General features: G+C 39.9%; 1 long non-coding RNA gene across 1 annotated transcript; it reads right to left on the bottom strand.

Moving 5' to 3' along the window:
• Positions 1-11,431: 11,431 nt before the first annotated feature.
• On the bottom strand, positions 11,432-19,357 carry LOC135984123 (uncharacterized). The gene is made up of 3 exons (XR_010602032.1): positions 19,152-19,357; positions 18,298-18,488; positions 11,432-11,523 (listed from the first exon to the last, which is right to left on the bottom strand). It is a non-coding gene; the product is annotated as an uncharacterized LOC135984123 (long non-coding RNA).
• Between the last annotated feature and the right edge of the window lie 1,565 nt (positions 19,358-20,922).

Genomic DNA, 20,922 nt, shown 5'->3' with positions numbered 1-20,922 from the left:
CAAATTTTCTGTTGAAAACAAATTCATGGAAAAATTTTAACCAGTGCTATTTAGGCATTTAGATGTTCCAGACATCTGAGGCTCCTGGGGCATATTGTGGTTGGAGGGAAACCAGTGGAACTCTACTCTCAGATAGCAGTGGGGTGGGAATAGAATCTCCAGAGGTGGTATGAAGGCATATGGCCTCCATGCAGATGACCACTGCCTCTTCACAGATCCGTTAGGTTTAGAGGCCTGCCCTGATGCCTTTTCTGTAGGAAGGCAATGCCCATCTCCACCTTGACCAGATGATTTGGGTGAATCTCCATAAAAGCCCTTACTGTGAATTTTAACACTGGGAGAAGCATTTATGGCAAAATTAGGTAACGTCTTCAGAAACACCTGAGTGACTTGGGTGCTTTATTTCCACAGAGAGCATCCTGCAGCATGGTACTATTTAGAAATATAGAGCCCTAAAGAGATGTCTGGGGAAAATCCTAGAACACTAACCATATCACTGGTTATTCTGGGTCCACACCCTAAATCCATTAAAGGCTATAGATACAACCCTGAAAAACTGATGATCCACCCAGGAGAACCACCAGGAGGCATTGTGTCCCAGAGACACAACTCTAAGTCACATTTCCCTTCCTGTTTCCTCTCTGTTCCTGGAGAGGTTGTTACAAAATGTGCAAAAGAAAAAAAACTACAACATTTTGTCAAAAAACTTTTTCATTTTTCCCCAATCCAAATGTAGTTGAAACATTTAATTTGAGAAAATGCTGTCCTTTATCAATTTTCTGCTACCCGCAGTAAATGTCTACCTACTGCTCTTTAACTCAGCTACCTTGATTGGCAAATACGGAAGGAGATGTCAAGTCTCCGACCAGTCTCTGCACACCCCCTGCCAACATTTCAGGAAAGAACAGGCAAGTAAGTAGACTTGCTTACTCCTATCTATGCATCTGAACCCCTCATCTGGATTGCCACAAAAGGGATGTAAGAGGGATTCTTACTCCATGTGCTGTCACATCATCTATGTCACAAACTAGGCCTTAAATTGCACATTTTCTCCTCAGGGATGGTGTTCCTAGCCTCTGCCAGAAGCTGGGAATGGGCAACAGGGGATGGATCATTTGATGATTGCCAGTTCTGTTCACTCCCTCTGAAGCACTGGCATTGACCACTGTTGGAAGACAGGACACTGGGCTACATGGACTTTGGTCTGACCCAGTATGGCCATTCTTATGTTCTTAATTGTTATTGTTGTGGGATAAGCACACCCCATCCCCCTTTTGGGACAGGGCAGCGTTGTGATACCACTGCCATTACAGTCCCCATGGCAGTCTTTAGGCCAAAAGTGGTGCAGCCCAGAGGCTGGAAACAGTATAGCAGCCCTTGGGCAGTACAGCCCAATGGCCAGAGTCAAGTGTAGCAGCCCTTGCATTCAGGGCAGCATGGCCTAGCGGCCAGAGTCAACTAACTGCCCTCAGATGAAGGGCAATATAGCCTAGTGGCCGGGGTCCATATAACAGCCCTGTGGTACAGGGGAGTTCAGCCTAATGGCCAGAGTCAATATCGCAGCCCTTAGGCAAAGGGGAGTGAGGCTCAATGGTCAGTGTCTATACAACAACCTTCGGGTACAGGGCAGTGCAACCCAAAGGCTAGTACCCAGGCAGGAGGAAGGGGCTGCCGCCAGGGTGTTGGCAGCCCCTGTAGGGAGGCCCGAGCCCACCAGACTCACCGGGCCTTGTCCCAGGGCCCTGACAGTGGCGGAGTGGTCCGCCACTGGGTCAGCGGGGAATCCCACCAAAACACGCTGACCTCATTCAGGTGGGAGATACCACTCGCACACTCTCCCTAGGTCACTTCCTGCCACGCTTCCAGACACTGCAGTCCATTGAGCATCCAGGGTTCTCAGCGTGGGTGATTCCCTGCGGCTCTCTCAGCCACAGACCTCCAGTCCAGCTTTCAGGGGCTCCAGTTCCTGCAGGCAAAGGCTATGATGGCTCTTCAACTGGAGCCTCCACCAAAGGTCCTTCCCCTCCGGTGGTCAGCCTAGAATTAGCTGGGCTCCTCCCTTTTATACTGAGGCAGTAGTTGGAGCATGCCCAGCACAGTCTGAGTGGCAGGACTTCCCCTCTTGTTAACCCCCTCTTGTTCAGTGCGTTATACACATACCCCATCACAGTTATTGATTTATAAATAAACTAAAATCACAGTTTTTCTATGTCCAAAATGCTCTCTCTCAAAGGATGCATAGTCATCATGAGTGCTTAATAATGATACATTGGTTAAACTACTGAAAGTGCGTCAAGTTATATATGTCTTCCCCCCTCAAAGTTCTTTTTATGGAGATACTTGATACTAAAATATTTGTTATCAGGTCCAGCCTCAGGTATACTGGTGCCTTAGGAAAATCATATCGTAGCTATGTAACCTTTTCTACATCCATATAACCCAAAAGATAAAAAGAAAAGATAATCTGAATTAAAAATCTATGGTCAAAACTTTTAAAGTTAGCAAGCAAATTGTGGGTGCCTTATTTTTCAGGTGTGTACCTTCAGAGACCCTAACAGCGCCTGGTTTTCAGAATGAAATTACTGATTATTCTTGAAAGTCTTGGCCTATATTAAAACAAAAACAGATAGCAAATATTTAGCATTGAAAGTGTATATTATTTACTATCCAGAAAATGTATCATCATTTCAAAAGAACAATTCCTCCACCTCAGGAAGAAAAAAAAAAACGCTCAAAAGTGTGAAAGTCTGAAAATGAACAATTAAGTAATCCAGCCACATCACTCATGTAACTCAATGCCCATAACACCTCCCCAACCCAGTCTAAATTATGCCCCTTTCTGTATTCCAAAATTATGTATTGTTGGATATATGTAGAAGAAATAACATATGGTTTAATTAGAACTAAAGTTTTCAGAAGTAATTTAATCCCAGGGCACATTAGCATAAATCAGGGCTCCATGGGTTTTCTGCTAGTGTGAGATGCTGATTCAGTAGAAAGATGTTTTTATGAATTAAAGACAAAACTTTATTCCTGTTGGAGTTACAGAATGTATTTAATACCTAGGGTCCAATTCCCCTCTAAGTCAATAGTAACTGAAGTCACTAGTGTAAGTGGGAGAAAAAAGAGGCCCGTGGGGTGAAATCCAGGCTCTATTGCAATCAATGTGATTTTTGGCATTGACTTCCATGGAGCAAGGATTTCACACAATCCTCTTTTACATTTCTATAAGCATATGTAGGCCTTGCTAGCTGGTACATTTTCCTAGGTCTGCCAACCAGCATTCACACTAATTCTCTAAAACACGTAATAGTGTATTATTTGCTTCAGCTATAGTACATTGTTAATAGAGACCTTACTAAGGATATGGGTGTTACAATCCCTTTTTTCTAGGGTGACCATATTTCCCAAAGAGAAAATGGGACACCCCCAGCCACTCTCTGGATGCCCCCTCTCTCGATGCTGTTGCCAGTTGCTGGAACCCTGCCCCTTCCCCCCCCCCGCCAGCGAGGTTGTTTCTTGGTCACTGGAACCTTGCAGGGGCCCGCATGTTGGAACACTGCTTTCCCCCCAGCCCTGCCTCCCCCCTGTGGGGGGCTGGCATCTCCACTTGCCCACTGCACCCCACAACAGGACGGAGGGTCACCCTAATCTTTCCCCAGTAGTACTATTCCATAGTCTTGTACTTTTGTAGAGTTCAGAAACTGCAACTATGCCTGCCTGTGCAAGGGGTAGCAACAGCTCCCTGTACTCTGAGCTACAATGTACATTAGTGTAAAGGAGTAGGCAGAATCTGGTCTGAAGAGTCTGTGACTTTCCTATGTCCATACAGTCAGTATAATGGCAGTACCAGAATTAGAATTCAGAAGCCCTGCAATTTAGATCCTTTTTCTAGAGTCTAATCCAAAACCCATCTAAATTAATGGCAAGTTCAAGTTCCCAATCACTAGCCCACATTCCCTCCATACTACACAAAACACTGAATGGGAGAAGGTGGAGGAGTATTTGCTGGTAGAGGTAGATTAAACATTACAATCTGCTGCATTCAGCCTCACAGTTTATTCAGCCCAGGATACAGTTACCTTGTAAACAGCAATCACCTTCAATTTATCATTACAATAATCAAAAAGTGTCAGGCATTAATATATCTGAACATGAGTACTACCATTCAGGGTGGAAAAGAAGAGAGAATGACTCTCATAATCCAAGTGTGCATTATTTTATCATTTCACATGAGTAAATACAGACAAGATCTTACAGCATTAGACAGTGAAATCTAGATTCATTTTAAGGCCAAATTGTGCCCCCACCCCCAATGTCCTATCCTGGACTTCAGTAGGAGCTGTTCACATGCTTCTGATGGTAGGATTTGGCCGGAAATTAGGGTGACCATACATCACATTCTGGCTGGGACAGTCCCTTTTTTTAAGACCTGTCCCGGCCATCCCGACATTTTTTTTCCAAAAGGAGACATTTGTCCACTTTGCTCTTGATGACTTGATCAGTTGACAAAAGCAAACAGACAAATGGCCACTTTTGTCAAAGTGGGGTGCGGTGTGGAGGAGGATGAGCAGAGATGCCAGCCCCCCACAGGGGAGAGGTCGGGTGGGGGGAGGAACCAGCATCCCAGCATACAGGTCCCCTCCGGGTTCTTGTGACAGGCAACTGCCTGGCGAGGGGAGGGGCAGGGTTCCAGTGACTGGCAATAGCATCAGGGATGAGGGGGCACACCTCAGGGGAGCAGCTGGGGGTGTCCTGTTTTCTCTTTGGGAAATATGGTCATTCTATCTGAAATATTCCCAAGTGAGAGGAGTGAGGCATAGGTGCTGGAAATATGGATGCTGGGCATTGTTGTGGTTCTCATTCTATACAGGGTTTACAATTTGTTTCAATGGCTCTCAGTACCCCCACTGTATAAGTTGTTCCAGCACCGCTTGTGTGAAGAAAATGATGAATTGATACCTTAATATCATACTTCAACCACTGGAAAATCCTGTACTTCAACAAAATCCAGCAAATCAGAAGACATGTAAAAGTAGTATCTTGTGAAATAATTTCAAGAAATGCCCCTTTTTGTACATTATGCAATCATTGGATGGATAAGTAGTCAATTGTTTTGTGGGGTTTAGAATACTGTGAATAAAGGGATTGAAAAATAACTCTCTCATGAAAAGCTTTTTTTAAAAAGAGAGAAAATCATTGTGTGTTGAGCATATAGTGACATTAAATGTCTTTTTGTTTATTTTTTTAAAAGAAAATCTGTATTCCTTCCCTTTTTACAAAAAATATGTTCCTGTAATACTAAGGGTAAACACTTAAATTGAAATACTCAAAAGTCAGGAAATTAAAATATTATAGCTCTTGGAGTAACAAAATTAGCCATGTTGCACATCTGTATATTTTATTCTATATGTTTAGCACATAGGCCCTGATCCAGCAGACTATTATGAACAGATTTCAACAGGACTACTCACAGTACATAATGTTAAATATGTGTTTAAGTCTTTGAGGACTGGAGCTATAAACAGCAATGTTTTTAAGTAAACATTTAAAGAGGAAAACAGGAACAGAAAAATGAAGCACATGTGTAATGTTATCCCAAGAGTCCTACAATTCTTGTTTCCTGACAGGTGTGTGCGTATAAACTTAGAACTTTAATATTAACATTACAGGGACGATATGTACTGGGTTATTTTGCTTCAGAAAAAAAAAAAAGAATGGCCAAAAAATGGATTCAAATTACCAACTATGCATCAGTAAAGCAGATAACACTGGCAGCATTCCAAAAAAGGAACCAAGGTCAAGTGAATATGCATCCTGATCCTGTTTGGTGTAAGTTGATGCAGTTACTATGGCAACTATCCTTGATTATCAGGGGGAGCAAAGTGCCATGTATTCGCATTTTTCATCTTACTGTATAGCCTCCCTGTAGGGAACGAGTGACCAAGGAACATCTATCTTTATGGATGTACAAATTTATGTTTCAAAGAGCTTTAAGGAATTTTATCCATTATGTAGTTATTACTCCAGACTGAAAAAGCACGCAGCACAAAACATCCACATTTACTGCTTGCATAAACAGATGCAACACCATTGACTAAAAAGGGGTTTCATTCATTTATATCAGTTGTGAACTTGGCCCAATCTTTGATGTTTATACAAATCAGAGGATATACCAAATCTGTAGGCCTATTTTTTCCACATGACTGAAAAAATCTCCCTTAAATATGGAGTTGGCCATGGTTTCTCAAATATGCTGTCTTCTGCACTGTATAATAGAGGCTCAAAACCTCTGTAAAAACTGGTAAAACCCCATCTTTGCATCCCCAGTTGCTCTACCGTACTTTGAGAGGGTTAAATACTCAGTGAGATATGTCTCACTGAGCATTTAACAGCTGGCAGTGGATCAGCATTCTCATCGCACCACCTGGCACAGACCTGGCACAGACCATGGAAGCTAATTGTTCTCCTAGGAAACTGAATTCCGAAGCTCATACTTGAAGAATCCTGGTATCACCACTTCCGGTAACCCTAAGAATGTGCAATGCCATGGTTTCCATAGCATCGGGCCCACCTTCAGAGTCTTACAACTCAACATTGAGGGTTTATCAACAGCCAAGCAACATTTAATCTGCTCTATTGCTCATCTGGCCACTAAGAATGCTATCACTTGGCTCCGTGAATATGCAAACGCTAAATAAATTTTGAAAATTAGCTTCTTGGCTTCCTGGCCCGAACAGGTATTGTGGCTGGATTATTTGCAGAATTGAGTAGTGTGCTGGACAAGCATGTTTTGCTTCTGCTACATGAATGTATTTTTGTACAGGCAGACAATGGCAGTGTAAATATGGTGAACGTTGATGGAAAGTATGAGCTAACCCAGAATGTTTGGGCAGAATTGGATGAGTTTGTGACTTGCAAAACTTGCAGTAGTTCATAAAAGGATCAAGGCCCAAGTGAATAATTTCCTTTGCTGTGATATGAGACACTGAATCAAACTGTGCTGCACTTTGCTTGATATTGATACCGAAAATGCTGCCTGAAATCACTACATTTGATACAAGCACTTACATATAAGAAGTTTTAGTACCTATTTGTGTTAAATTGCCAATAATTTAGTCGAGTGCCACAATGTACTTGCCATGACTGAGTTACTGCAGAGAATTCTTTTCCAGGTGTCTGGCTGGGTGAGTCTTGCTGACATGCTCAGGATCTAATGATCGTCAGATTTGAGGCCAGGTCAGATTGGCAAAGACTCTGGGGGGAGGGAGGTGCACAGGTCACTTGCAGCTTTAAACTAGAGTAAATGGTGGATTCTCTGTAACTTGAACTCTTTAAATCATGATTTGAGGACTTCAGTAAACTCAGCCAGAGGTTATGGAGTCTATTACAGGAGGAGGTGGAGAAGTCCTGTGGCCTGCAATGTGCAAAAAGTCAGATTAGATTATCACAATGGTCCCTTCTGGCCTTAAAGTCTATGACAGATTGTCTTGATAAAAATAGGTATTATGGTATTCTAAAGTAATTGTCAATCTACATCATATACTCGTGATACTTCAGTGATTTGGGTGATTACCAAAAGTAATACAGTACCATGCATAAGCCTAATATCACAAAGCTCAGGTGAAATAGCTGGGTTACTGCTGAGGCCAGATCCATCACAATAGTGACAGAAAGACCTTTACTTTGATTTCATTATGTCTGTAAACCATTGCTTGTACTTTAACCTCAATATCACACTTTTGAAATTAGTTGACATTTTTGTACTGTGCAGAACTGATCTTTTTAACGTTTCCAGAATAAGGATAATACAGTAAAAACTCATATTAATTTGAATGAGCTTTAGATTAGACCTTACCTTCATTATATTTAATATGTATAAATTTCAAGAAGCCAGCTGCACCACTCAGTTAAGGACTTACTTCTTGGGAAGTTTAAAATAATAAAACTAACCTGTTTTTGAGTTACCCAAATATCAAAAAGTTCCATGGAAAAACAGGAAAACCATTGTGATAGCCTCATGAAGAATAGACTATTTCAGTCCAAAAGGTTAATTTTTTCTGAATGGCACATAACTGAAAACAGGAGTTTATGATGAATGACTCATTGTATCCTTAACTATAAAGATCACTGACAAATAAATGCCGTAAATATCTCATTTAAGAACTTTTGTATCTAATGTAATTTGTCAGACTAGACTTTCCATTATTTAAGTTTGCAGGAAGATTTTAACATTTCAGATTCGGAAGAAATCCAGCTATAAAAGACGTAGATTCTTTTCTGCTAGAGATATTCTGTGACTGGTTCTAAGTGTCAACTCAGGTTGCCAGACAGTTTTTTATAAAGTTGTAATCCTTAGGGCTTTCCCCTTTGTTTTTCACTCGACAATTCTTCTTTTATAAGGGTCATAAAGGCAACAGTCTGTAAAATCTATTTCAGATTTTCCTGTTCAGTTGTACTAATCTTGGTATCTTTTTTATTTTATAAGAGGCTGATGTCTTCCTTTTTTCAATTAGAATTCTCGGAATGATTCTTCATGATGTGGAAAGTCTTCATCTCTTCAAGGAATCTGATTCAGTTAACCTAAAGTGACCTCAATTTTGTGCACAATAGAAATAATTTGTTTTCTTTACCTCTACCTTTTAACACAGTCATGCTTAGATGATCTTTTCCAGTAACCTTACTAAGAACGTAAAAAGGGAATTTAGGTAAAACATTATAGGAACAGAAAAGCTAATTGAAATTTCAATAAAAAATTAATTGCCACATCCCACTACAATAAAGAGGTCACACTATCCTCTTATATTCATAGTGTACATTCCCAGAAATGTGTTTGATGTAGAAGAGATAAGTAAAGGCACAGTTTATCTCACATTCATTTTCAATTGAAAATCTGCTTTGTTAACCCTTTTCTCAATACAGTACAGTTAAATCTAGAAGGCTAGGAAATATATCTTTTAGGGCAGGTATATGGATATATAGTACGAAACACACATCAAGTATGCACTGTTCAATTCAAATAGACATATACAAATAAAACAAACTACATTGGGATAATACTTCCAGTTATACCACTGCTTTAAATCTCTGTAGGCCTTATCAGCAATAATGTAGAAAACCCTCCTGGAGGTTACTCCACTCCCTACAGGATTGCCAAATTCTCTTCCCAACCTCCACCCACAGTGGAATGGATTTAGCCCTTAGACCTAACTGATTCCAGGGTATATGTGGGAGAAGAGAGCCAGCAATGCCAGCACTCATGGTCCAGTAACACCTCCCCTTACCTGATTATTAATAGTGCAGCTCTGTTGAAGCCATGCTATCCAGGCCTTCCTGGGCCTTGGCTGCTCCTAGAACCCCTTTAAGCCTGGTTCCCCATTGCAGAAGAGACTCTATGGGAAAGTTAGCAGAACCACTGTACTGCTGTCTTCACCTGTCCTGTGTCTGTCAATCTACCACTCCAGTCTCTGAGATCAGTTAGAGTACAAATGCTCCCCGACTTACGCAATTGTTCCGTTACAGAAAGCCTTGTGTAACCCTAATAAGTTGGAAACACATTGTGCAAGTATAAAAAACAAACAAAAATATTGCATTTACCTTAATCCTGTTGTTATCCTGGCACACTGAAGGCTGCATTTTGATCGTGGATGACAATCAGCTTAATTTGTAGACGAGGAAGGAGAGGAGGAGACAGGCATGATTTGAATGAAATAATAGGGTGAAATAAGAGAATTAAAGTATCACTGAAATAACATGAGACTGAGAGGCTGTGAGAGCGCAAAGCCTTCCCTTGTAAGAGATACTACCGCTGTATTCCTCTGCACACTGCACTACAGTACTTTGCGCTCCCGTACGCTACGCAATATTTTCCAGACCTCGAAAATTTTATTTATGCCTTATGGAACTTTTTGCACAAGGTCAAATTTGCATAAGTCAGGTCTTGCGTAACCCGGGGAGCATCTATACTGTAGTCTCAGTATAATCTATATCCAGTTCCTGTGTCACCACAGGTCAATTGCAGAAGCTGGGGATTTCCAGGGTGCAAGGAGGTCCTGATGTCCCCTATTCTCCAGCTACACTCACTGAATTTGTGGGTTGGTCTACACCACAAGGAGATTCACCTTGATAGCAGTAATTCTGATGCAGACTGGTTAAACTAGTTTTAAGGCTGCAGTGTGTCACTAGAGTGACCCCATAATAATGGAGAATGAGGCTCTCTTGATTTTTTATTTATGTATGGCACACGCAGATCCATGCTGATCTAGCTAGTTGAAGTCAATCAACCCACCTAAGGTTTACATTTACTAATTACATCAAGATAAAAACTACAGAGCCTTCTCTCCACTAGGATTTTACATCAAGACAGCTATCTATCTTGATGTAATAAAAACAAAACAAAAAATCCACACACCTTATTTTGCAGTGAAAACATAGCATCAGACTGATTAAGTTGTCTCACATCTCTTTGACCCTTTTTATTCTAGGCCTGGCACAGAGACTGCAATGCAAGCAATGGTAGGTGATTTCCTCCTGAAAAGAGATGAGTTGCTGATGCTGTTTGACAACTGATCTAAGCTGTTCAACACAAGTTGTTTTTATCTGCAAACCATATAGCTACATACAGGGATGCTCTTTATGGGCTTCATTCTTATCTCTTGGCACATTCACACAACTGCTGTCTGGGTTCTTTCCACCTGAGAGCCTCTCAACTTTGGAATTTATTAGTCTCCCTGGTCCAAAATAGCCTGAATCTGTTGAATTCTCAGGGCACACCTGGAATGCCCACCTATTTGCTCAGGCTGAGGAGGGAAGAGACATGATACATACTTGGATTTGCAGGTTTGGGGTTTAAATTAATCTCTGGCTGAGTATTTTCTCATGTTTTGGCATTGGAGAGAAGGAAAGGGGTGACTAACTTTTCTGCCATCGTACAATTACTTATCAAAGTCAGTGGAGGTTTTTGCTTGAGTAAGCATTGCAGGATTGGCAATTTTTCCATTAACTTCAATGGAGTCCGAATTTTTCCTATCCCTACCCCCACCCCTCACACACTTCTTGAAAGTTATTTTCATAGTTTAAACTAGAAAATAAGACAATCAGACAACTGAATACTAAAAACAAAAAGTCACTAGAAAAAAATCCAATCTGACACTACATCTATCAGCATCTAATTCTGGTCCCCTGCTTCATCTTCATCTTATTCTTCATTGTGCATCTTTCCGTTCAGTCAAAGAAGAAACACCTTGATTTTTCTAATTGGGCCAATTGCCTGTCTAATGTCTATGATAATAGTAATTCCATTGTCCTCAAGGGCTACTGAAACCATTCCTGATATATGGGAGAAACAGTTGTGCAACCAATAACCACCCAGACAACAACAGAAAATATATGTCCTTTCTCATTAGTATTTTCACCAGCTGATATCTCACAGGAGGATTCCAGGGGAGTTTCTGTAACAGTGGTTGTTTCACTTTGGTAATGTGTCCAGTGGCTTAATAAACTTGAGCCCCAAAGCTTTGACATCTGTATAGAACAACAGAATATGTATTAAGCCATTTGCCCATAGCCTCATATTTTTAGCTGATGCTTGTTTAAAGAAAAATCACTTGCATATGATCACTATTTCTTCCTTTGCTTTATCTAAAATCCACCTTGCTGTTACATATATCAGAGAGAGGAGTAAACTGAATGCTAAGAATATGTTCAATTATAATATTTCAGATTACCTCTTTAATGTTTTATCATTTTTAAAATGTCACAAAATCTCAAAGATAAATTATTGCTGAATTCAAAAGCAGAATGAATTCCTACAGATAAGTGTATTGACATAATTCACTGGTTTCAATTTAACCGTTTTTTTTTTCTTTCCACTTTTGCAAGTTACTTCCTTCAAGATGTTTTATGGAAATGTTGCCTTTAGGTAAACAAATTACTTTGCACATTTGCGTTTTAAATAACTGGCTCCATAAAGCCAATTTCTTTTCTCCTTTGAGTTTTACAACAAAATTATATGTAATGTTCCTCCACAGATTTCTCTAGCACTCCATTAAGGAGAATTTAACACATTAAAGTACCTTTCACAGGTAATTCTATTTATTTAAGTAGAATCATGGCAAATTATTTTCCTACTTTTGGATCACTATATGTGCCATTAAGGTGGCATCTGGTGAGGTTAAGTGTCTGTTGCACCAAATATTTGAATTTTCCTTTAGTATTTAAGGGTTTATCTTTCAATGACAGGCAACTATAAATAAGAATTAAAACTAAAGGGCCAGACTTTTAAAGGTATTTAGGCATCTAAAGATGCAAATAGGTGCATAATAGAATTTGTTGACATCACTAGCAGGTAGGCACATAAGTATCTATAAATGTGTAAGAAAAAAACTTGTGTGATCATGGGGGACTTGAATTTGTGTGACATAGGCTCGAGGTCTCATACAGCTAATACTAAAGAATCCTTGGAATTTCTAAACATTATAGGAGACAATTTCTTAACTCAAATAGTGTTGCCACCAACAAGGGAATTCCATATTAGACCTTATCCTAACAGATAAAGGAGAACTAATCACAGAACTAAACACTTGAAGTTCAAAGTGTCATACTAGGATTGAGTGAGATGAACAAAGCACGTTGGGTGGGATAGGACTGTTGTGATAATTCAGCTTACAAATTTACCTTAATTGCAAGCTCAACTGTAAGAAGTGAATGTAAGGTCATAAGATGTCACAATAAGCTATAACAAATATTGATAAGAAAAAGTACGAAAGAAACACAAAGTGTGAATTAATCCAAACCAAAAGGTCTACTGATATAATTCAAGGACTCTGTTCAAATCATGACTGGTAAACAAAACAGAAGACACACCAAAAATCAGTGACCCAAAATTGGTCTAATTGATGGACAAAATAATGAGATAGACTACTCCACCCATCACTCCCTTTTTGGGGTCTGTATGAAAGCGATAGTGTGAGAAAAATTGGCTACTGGATCGAGCTCCACCATCCTGGCTGCCACCCCAACCCTCTCCTGGGACCCTGGACCTTCTTCATGCTAATCCTGATAAACATCCTGATTAGACCAGGGAGAGGGATCCGTTTGATGACACCACCATCTCCACCAGCAGCTAAATCTCTATCACCACCTGGGATGTAAAACTCCGTTGTTCCACCACACCTCCCCCCATGTGTCCTTTTCCTTCCCTACCTTACTTTGTTTCTTTCCTAACCCTCTCCTTTTTCCTTCTGTCTAACAAGACTGCATATTTTGAAACATTAGTGTAAGCTTGTGACAAAACACACACACACAAAAACAGCCAAATGCAATGCCCTGAACAGCCTGATTCTAGTTCAAGTTTTTCAGGTCACGGAAAGTCTGATAAGACTGTGTGCTGTGCCTGTGTTTCTCCAGCAGTGAGGTTGAAAGTGAAAGTCAACACCAGAGATGGAGGCTGCATCTTTGCTGTTCTTTTCTCTTTTGTGTGTTTGCCTTGTTTTGTCTTCTAGGAAATGAGATTAGACTTTAACAGCAGCAACAATGACAGCTCCAGTCCATATCAACTAACTTCTTCTCTTTTCCCCCAAAAGGACAGTTAATACCAAAGAGACCATCAAAAAATGTGTTTTTTTTTCCTTTCTAAAACTCTTTCCAGCTAAAGGGAAAGGAAGCAAGAGATGTTTTTAAAATGAATTATTTAATACTTTACATTTCAAATGCTTTCGTTGTTTTTTGTTCCTTTGTGTAACTTTAAAAATAAGGTTAAAGGGAAGTTAAATGGTGTTTGCCATGGTACTAAAGCAGGATGAGGTCTCTGTATACCAAACCCCAAATCTCGTTTTAAACAGTTTAACGTTGAACAATGACAGGGTCTTGTTAACACAATGTGGTTCACTAGGTAGTGGACTGAGAATCTGGGTTCTATTCCTACTGCTCCACTGACCTAATGTGTGACTTTTGATAAATCACTTAGCCTTCCTGACTCAGTTTCCTCATCTATAAAAAAAATGACATGATAATACTTATCTATCTCCGTAAAATGCTGTGAGCTCCATAGTTGAAAAGTTCTAAGTATTATTTAATTACACATGGCTATTTTTGAGTGTAAATGCTAAGAATCTGGGTCAGCCACATATATATTTTTAAAGAAAGTACAAGTAAAGTGTGAGCAACTGACTTAACTAAGTTGTTAAGGAAATGTAATACTGATGACTAAAATGAGGAAAAACTGGATTTTAATTGATTAGTAATTGTACAGAAGTTTTCTAAATCAACAGAAATTCACAAGGAGAATCCACATTTCAGAGTAATAATTCATATTTACTAGATTGCTAAAATGAAACACATAAGCAACAGTAATGTTTAGGCTCACTTAGCCCTTCACAAATCAAACACAAACTCTCAGTCTTTTTCTTATATTGAATAGGTTGGGTAGTAGTCCATCATATTTTCATTTCCCTCAGATGTAATTCACCTTATGTCCAACTTTGTTTTATTCAGCCAAATTATGATGTGTGGTGTTATTAATAAGTCCATTGTATCTTAATTATGAACAATGTTCCTCCAAGCAATGCAGAAGGCTTGAATCCCCCCAAGAAAGTTTGCTAACATCATAAATCAGACCTGAAATAATTTGTCCCTGGCCACAGAAGGAACTACAGTCTTAGGGGCCTGATTTTCACCTCACCAAACTACAGTATCACTACTGCCATCAGTAAAGCTATACCTAATACTCACCTCTGTGACAGGTGAATTAGATCCTCAGTTTTTATATTTACATATGTATTTATATTTAGAGCCCTAGGCGGATATAAATTTATATCGACGGATGCGGATATCCACGGATATAAAATGATATTCGTGGAACTGCAGGACTCTTCCAGGAACCGCAGCAGCGAAAGGAGCCGAACATGGGGCCACTGCTCCCAAGAGCCAGCGGCCAGCACAGGCAGCTCCTAAGGCGCAGCTGCACCAACCCCAGATAGGAGATGCAGACAGCTGCGTGAAAGAGGTGGGGGCAGGACTGGGGGCGGTACAACCACACCCGAGGAGCTGCCAGCACCCTGGGATCGATGGCCCCACGTTTTCCTCCTTTCACTGCTACAGTTCCTGGTAGAGTCCTGTAGTTCCATGGATACCGATTTATATCTGCAGATACCCATATCCACGGCTATAAATTTGTATCCATGCAGGGCTCTATTTATATTTACAATATTAAACTAAAAATAGTCCTCTCTCAGTATGTCTCCTATCACTTCCTTGCCTGCTGTACCTTATGTGTTTCGTGTCCTGTTGTATTTAGATGGGATATATGGGCCCATCTAAATACAAGAGGACACAACACACAAGGCCCAAGAATCTCCACTAAACTAGTACTATAATAGTGCAATACATTACAAAAATATATGATCAATTGAACAATAGTAATGTGTGCTTTTCGAATGCTTCCTGTGCCCTTAAAGTAATCATGCTATATTATGAGGAACTGTTCTGTTAATTCTGACTCTATACAATTACTATATCTGAGTAAAATAAAAATCCTCCAGAACTGATTAAATTTCAGTCATTCATAATTAAAATGTTCATTTCAGAAAATTCAGTTATATATGCAATCCAGTCAAGTCTATAATCAGAACATAAGAATGGCCATACTGTGTCAGGCCAATGGTCCATCTACCCAGTAGCCTGTCTCTGATAACGGCAAATGTCATATGCTTCTGGCATTTGGAAGTTTAGAGACACCAGGAGCATGGGGATGCATCTCTGACCATCTTGTTAACAGCCAAGTAATAGTAGTTCCTTATGTTTGTTTTAAGTCTGCTGCGGATTAGTTTCATCAGGTGACCCCTGGTTCATGACCCTGTGTTATGTGAAGGGGTAAATTCTCTATTCACTTTCTCCACACTATCCATGAGTTTATAGACTATCCCTCTCTTAATCGTCTCTCTTCTAAGCTGAACAGTCCCAGTCTTTTTAATTTCTCCTCATAAGGAAGCTGTTCCATATCTCTAATCATTTTTGTTGCCCTTTCCTGCATCTTTCGCAATTTCAATATAGCCTTTTTGTGATGGGGTGACCAGAACTGCATAAAATATGCAAGGTGTACAGATACCATGGATTTATAGCGTTTTATTATCTATCCCTTTCCTAATGGTTCCTAACATTCTGTTCGCTTTTTTAACTGCTACACAATGAGCAGATGTTTTCAGAGAACTATCCACAATGACTCCAATAACTTCCTAGAGTGGCAACAGCTAATTTAGACCCCATTATTATGTATGCATAGTTGGGATTATGTTTTTGCATTACTTTGCATTTCTCAACATTGAATTTTATCTGCCATTTTGTCGCCCAGTCACCCAGTTTTGTGAGATCACTTTGTAACTCTTTTCAGTCAGTTTTGGACTTAACTATCTTGAGTAATTTTGTATTGTCTGAAAAATGTTCCACATCAGGGTTCATCCCCTTTTCCAGATCATTTATCAATATGTTGAACAGCAAAGGTCCCAGTATAGCTCTTTCGGGGGACCCCATTATTTATCTTTCTCTACTGTGGAAACTGACCATTTATTCCTACCCTTTGTTTTGTAACTTTTAACCAGGCTACAAGAGAGGGATATATAAATTTCTCCCATTTCCAATACACGAGAAACCCTTTATTGTGTTAATAAACATATTTTGCTTAGAAATATTGATGGGAATCAACACATTTAGATATTTTGGAGGTCAGTTTTTAGAATTTGTTAGCACTGAAAGATAAAGGAAACAGTATGGTAAATATTGTCAGGCTTATTTTTTTTCTTAAAAAAAAAAAAATCTAAACAGTTTATCCTTGTCATAGAGTTCTTCCTTTTTTGTCCTTTCGCTTCAGTGATGTTCTGATAATGAAGACCTGCCATAGGGATAAAAATAAAATGTATTGTTGTTACTTTAAAGTCCCTGCTCTTGTATTGAACTTTTGTCCTACTATAAGCTGCAGACTTTAATAACTGCATGCACTGTATGTATTTGATAGGAACTAGTGCTAAGTTTTCTACTTCCTAGTTAAAAAGAAAAAAAATATATATTCATTCTTTTACCTGCTAGCTGAAGTAATAACCAACCATGAAAAAATATTATGAGTATCATTTTTACATTGATATTTGTTCAAAAAATATAGATTATTTAAATAAGGAACTAACCCATAATCTTCCCCACGATTTCCAGCGAGGAATAAGTGTCAAAAAGTTTGCCCAGTATTTCAAATATTTAGTTGTGAAAACCGCTTTGATCTAGAAATCAGGGTGAAAATATTATAAAAAGAGATTTCTGGTACTTCTAAGTTCCAAGGAGGTCAAAAATCTCAGAAGAACCAATTTTTTGTGGTATTCTGATACTTCCATTTTGAGTCCTGGTATAAACCAGGAAGTGCAGAAGTAGCATGTGTAAATGGAAGAAAAAGTAAGTTTACCTATTTTTTTTTTTAGGTTTGAAAAATGAATATGCAAATTTAGGACAAAGGGTTGGGATTTCTGGTTTTTAATGTATCTATATTGGTTCACTCATCCCTAATTATATCCCATGATGAGGCTTCTTTATGATCTGAATAAGTGGTGAATGGTCCCACAATGGGCAAGAATTCTTAGAGTATATAGTAGTTAATGGGAAATGCAATTAAATTATACAATTTTTATATCATGAAGACTCACTTTCCTGATATATGTAGCATTTTTAAGCCATTGAAACCATAATTGTTCTTCAATTGAGTTTCTTATGAGTCATTATGATCTCAATAATGGTGTATGAAACACTCATACAGAAATCCATGTCAGGTCTTTGGATGTGATACAACATTAAAACAACTGCTGCAGGTGTTCTATTTAGATCATAATGAAATAAAACACTCCCTTCTTTCACAACTATTGTATTTACTATATACACCCAAGTAACACTTGGGCCACATTTCACTGATCACAGTGTTAAGGTGGCAGATGCCACTTAACCAGTGACATGTATTTTTAGCAAATAAATATTCAGATGTCATTTCACAATGTGGACTAACAGCCTTTCAAGTTTTATAATAACGCAAACAATATTTCAACAGCTTAGTACAAATTCTACCACCCTGACTCATGCATAGTAACCCTGAAACCAAGTGAATTATTTGCATAAAAATGTAAGTAAGTAGAAATCACAAGTGTTTCAGGATCTGCCTTCTTAGAAATAACTTATCTTTTAACCTATAGAAATACATAAATATGAAGATATATAGGGTCAACCTAAAAAGGTCAACAGCAGAGACCAAATCCTGAGGTATTTACTTACTGTAATCCTTATTTATGAGGCAAACCCCATGGAACACCTACTACTGAAAGGCAGGCACTAATCATGTAAGTAGAAGCACACATTCTCTGAATGCAGGTGTGCATTCATGCAGGCACAAATTTCATTGTTGCAAGTTGCAGTCACAAAAGGGAGGCCGGACCTCACTTCTCCTGCAGATCGATTCCTATATTCTTCCAGATAATGGAAAGACAAGTGTGTTTTAATACTCAAAGGCAGATAACCACTCAGAATCAACATAGGAGGAAAGAAGCATGAGAGGAGCGTACAAATGTTCCATTTCTATTAGATCATTTAATTGGTTGTATTCTCCCCCATATAACTTTACAGAATGGGAGATAACTGTTCCAGTCTGTGTTTAGCTGAGACAGATATATTTGTGACTACAGGAAGAAAAAACAGCTTCTCCCTTCCCCCTCCCCAAATATTCCTTTAAACATCTTTTAAATAATTTCACACTGCTTTCAGATTTCTCTGTACTCCGTGTTTTCTTTAAAGTCTGTTGTGGGTGGGAAAAGAAAGGATCTGCATCCCTCACCTATTAAAAAAATGTCTAGGCATCTTCTGCCATCTCTGCCTATATCTCCACTGCTGGTTTCTTATCACATCTCATCCTGCTCCCTTTGCTTTGCCAATTCTACTGTTTCATTTATTTCCTTTTTCTATGCTCATCTTCATGCTTTTTTCCCATGCCACTGGCTTTCCTGGAACACTTCCTTATCCCAATATGCCAGGTGCATACCCTTTTTTCATGTAAACCCTTCCTGAAAAGCTCCCCCTCCTGAGAGTCCTACAAAAAAACCCCTCAACCCATATGTGAAGAGACAACCCCCCACCTCAGGTACCATCCAGCACCAGGCAGCAACATGATCGGGTTCACCCAGCCCAGTTTACCTTTGGTTCACCTATAAGAGAAACAGAATGTCAGTATCTGATATTAAGCTTGCCTCTGGGTATAATTCTTTTCATATACACTAGTGCAGTAATTCCCCATAAACCTTGTAATAAAAACCATTCTACCATTTCCACAATAAACAGGTTTTTCCCATTCCTTTCGTCAAGGACATCACCTCTAAGTTACCTACCTGAGAGTCAATCACAGCACTTTGTTCACAGTACCTTTGTCCCAATCTGGGGTCCCACTCTCCTGGCCTTGCTGCCTGAGAGTGACCAGTTTTCCCACCACCCTTCACTCACATCTTTTGCCCACAAGGTTCCCCACAAGTTCCACTCCCTGGCCTCCTTGCCTGGGAGCCCTGCATCTGCTCAGGAGGATCCATCCTCCCATAACAACAATCTTGCTTCTGGGCTCAGCTCCCCTGACCTCACTGGATTTTCTCCTTTTCCTAGGAACCCATTGCCCAAGCCTTCTGCTCATCAGGGTCCCCAGCTTTGGTCAGTTCTCACAGCACTCCTGTTGCTGGTACCATCCAAACTCAGTTCTCTCTACTGGGTTTCCTGAAGCTCTCTCCCAAGCAACTCCTGCTAGCTCTTGCTCGCTGCTTCCTAGATCTCAGACAGGCAGCAGTCACCCAGATCTCCTGTGTCAGACTTCTTGCAGGCTCAGACTTTCCAGCTCTCTAACTTACTTCCCCTTTAAGGCCCAGGTGCCCACTCTTAAGCCTAATAGTGGTTCAGATGATCAGTTACTGGTGCACTGGCCTCTTATCTTTTAATGGGCAGATGTTGCCCTGTGACACCATATACTACCACCAATTTACATGCATATATGTTTAAAGTCAGTGCTATAATCTGCATCTCTCTGAGTAATTTTTGTTTGATCTTTGTCTGTCTTTTACACTGTACGCTCTTTGGGTCAGATAATGTCTCTATTTGTGTCTTGCATACTTAACATTTTGTTGGTGTATGGTAATTATTTGTGAAGTCTTTCATCTCCCCATACTCCTGCTATTATATCTAGGAGGGGCTGCCACAGGGAGATAAACAGAATAAAACGTATCTGTAAAAATAATTTCATGACCAGACTTAAAATTCAGACTTCTGGATTTAGAGACTTTTCCTGGCTCCATATGGTGCACATATATAGCAATGAACAGTGTAATGAGGCAGAGTGGCCTCTCTTTGCCTCTGGTGGGCAGAGCCAACCCCATCCTGCCCTCCTCACTGGAAAGTGGAGGCAGCTGTAGCTCAGTCAGGGCTGGATCAGAGAAAGAGGTGGAGGTCTCTTCTAGAGAGCCAAGCCCTCTGCAGGAAGAGGTTAAGGAGATGCTCTAAGCCCTGGCAGCTCTGACCCACTACATCTGCAATGCATGCACAGGCTGGAGGAAAAGTTGAAAAGGGGAGCAGAGTAGCTCACTTGCAGGCAGCTAATGGAGGTGAGCAGATCTACACTCTGAAGCACCACAAAGGAGGACTGTGGAAGCCCCAGCTGGTGGGGCCCCTGATTATTGATGGTATACCTGGCCTGCTGAGCGGAAAGATGCTGGAAATTTGCAGGTTGGGGATTTCTTACATTTATTTGTTTACAAGCCTTTTCTTTTCCCTCACGTATGAGGGGGCTGGTAGAAAGTGATCCAGGGAAGCAGCTGCATAGCATGTCAGGGTGAAGGACTCAGCCACCTACTTTTGGGTCCCAGATCAGAATCC

Source organism: Chrysemys picta, chromosome 5 (assembly GCF_011386835.1).
Source record: "Chrysemys picta bellii isolate R12L10 chromosome 5, ASM1138683v2, whole genome shotgun sequence".
In the NCBI taxonomy this organism is placed as follows: domain Eukaryota; kingdom Metazoa; phylum Chordata; order Testudines; family Emydidae; genus Chrysemys; species Chrysemys picta.
Note: the sequence above shows the minus strand (reverse complement) of the source record. Positions and strands in the feature narration are given on the sequence as shown.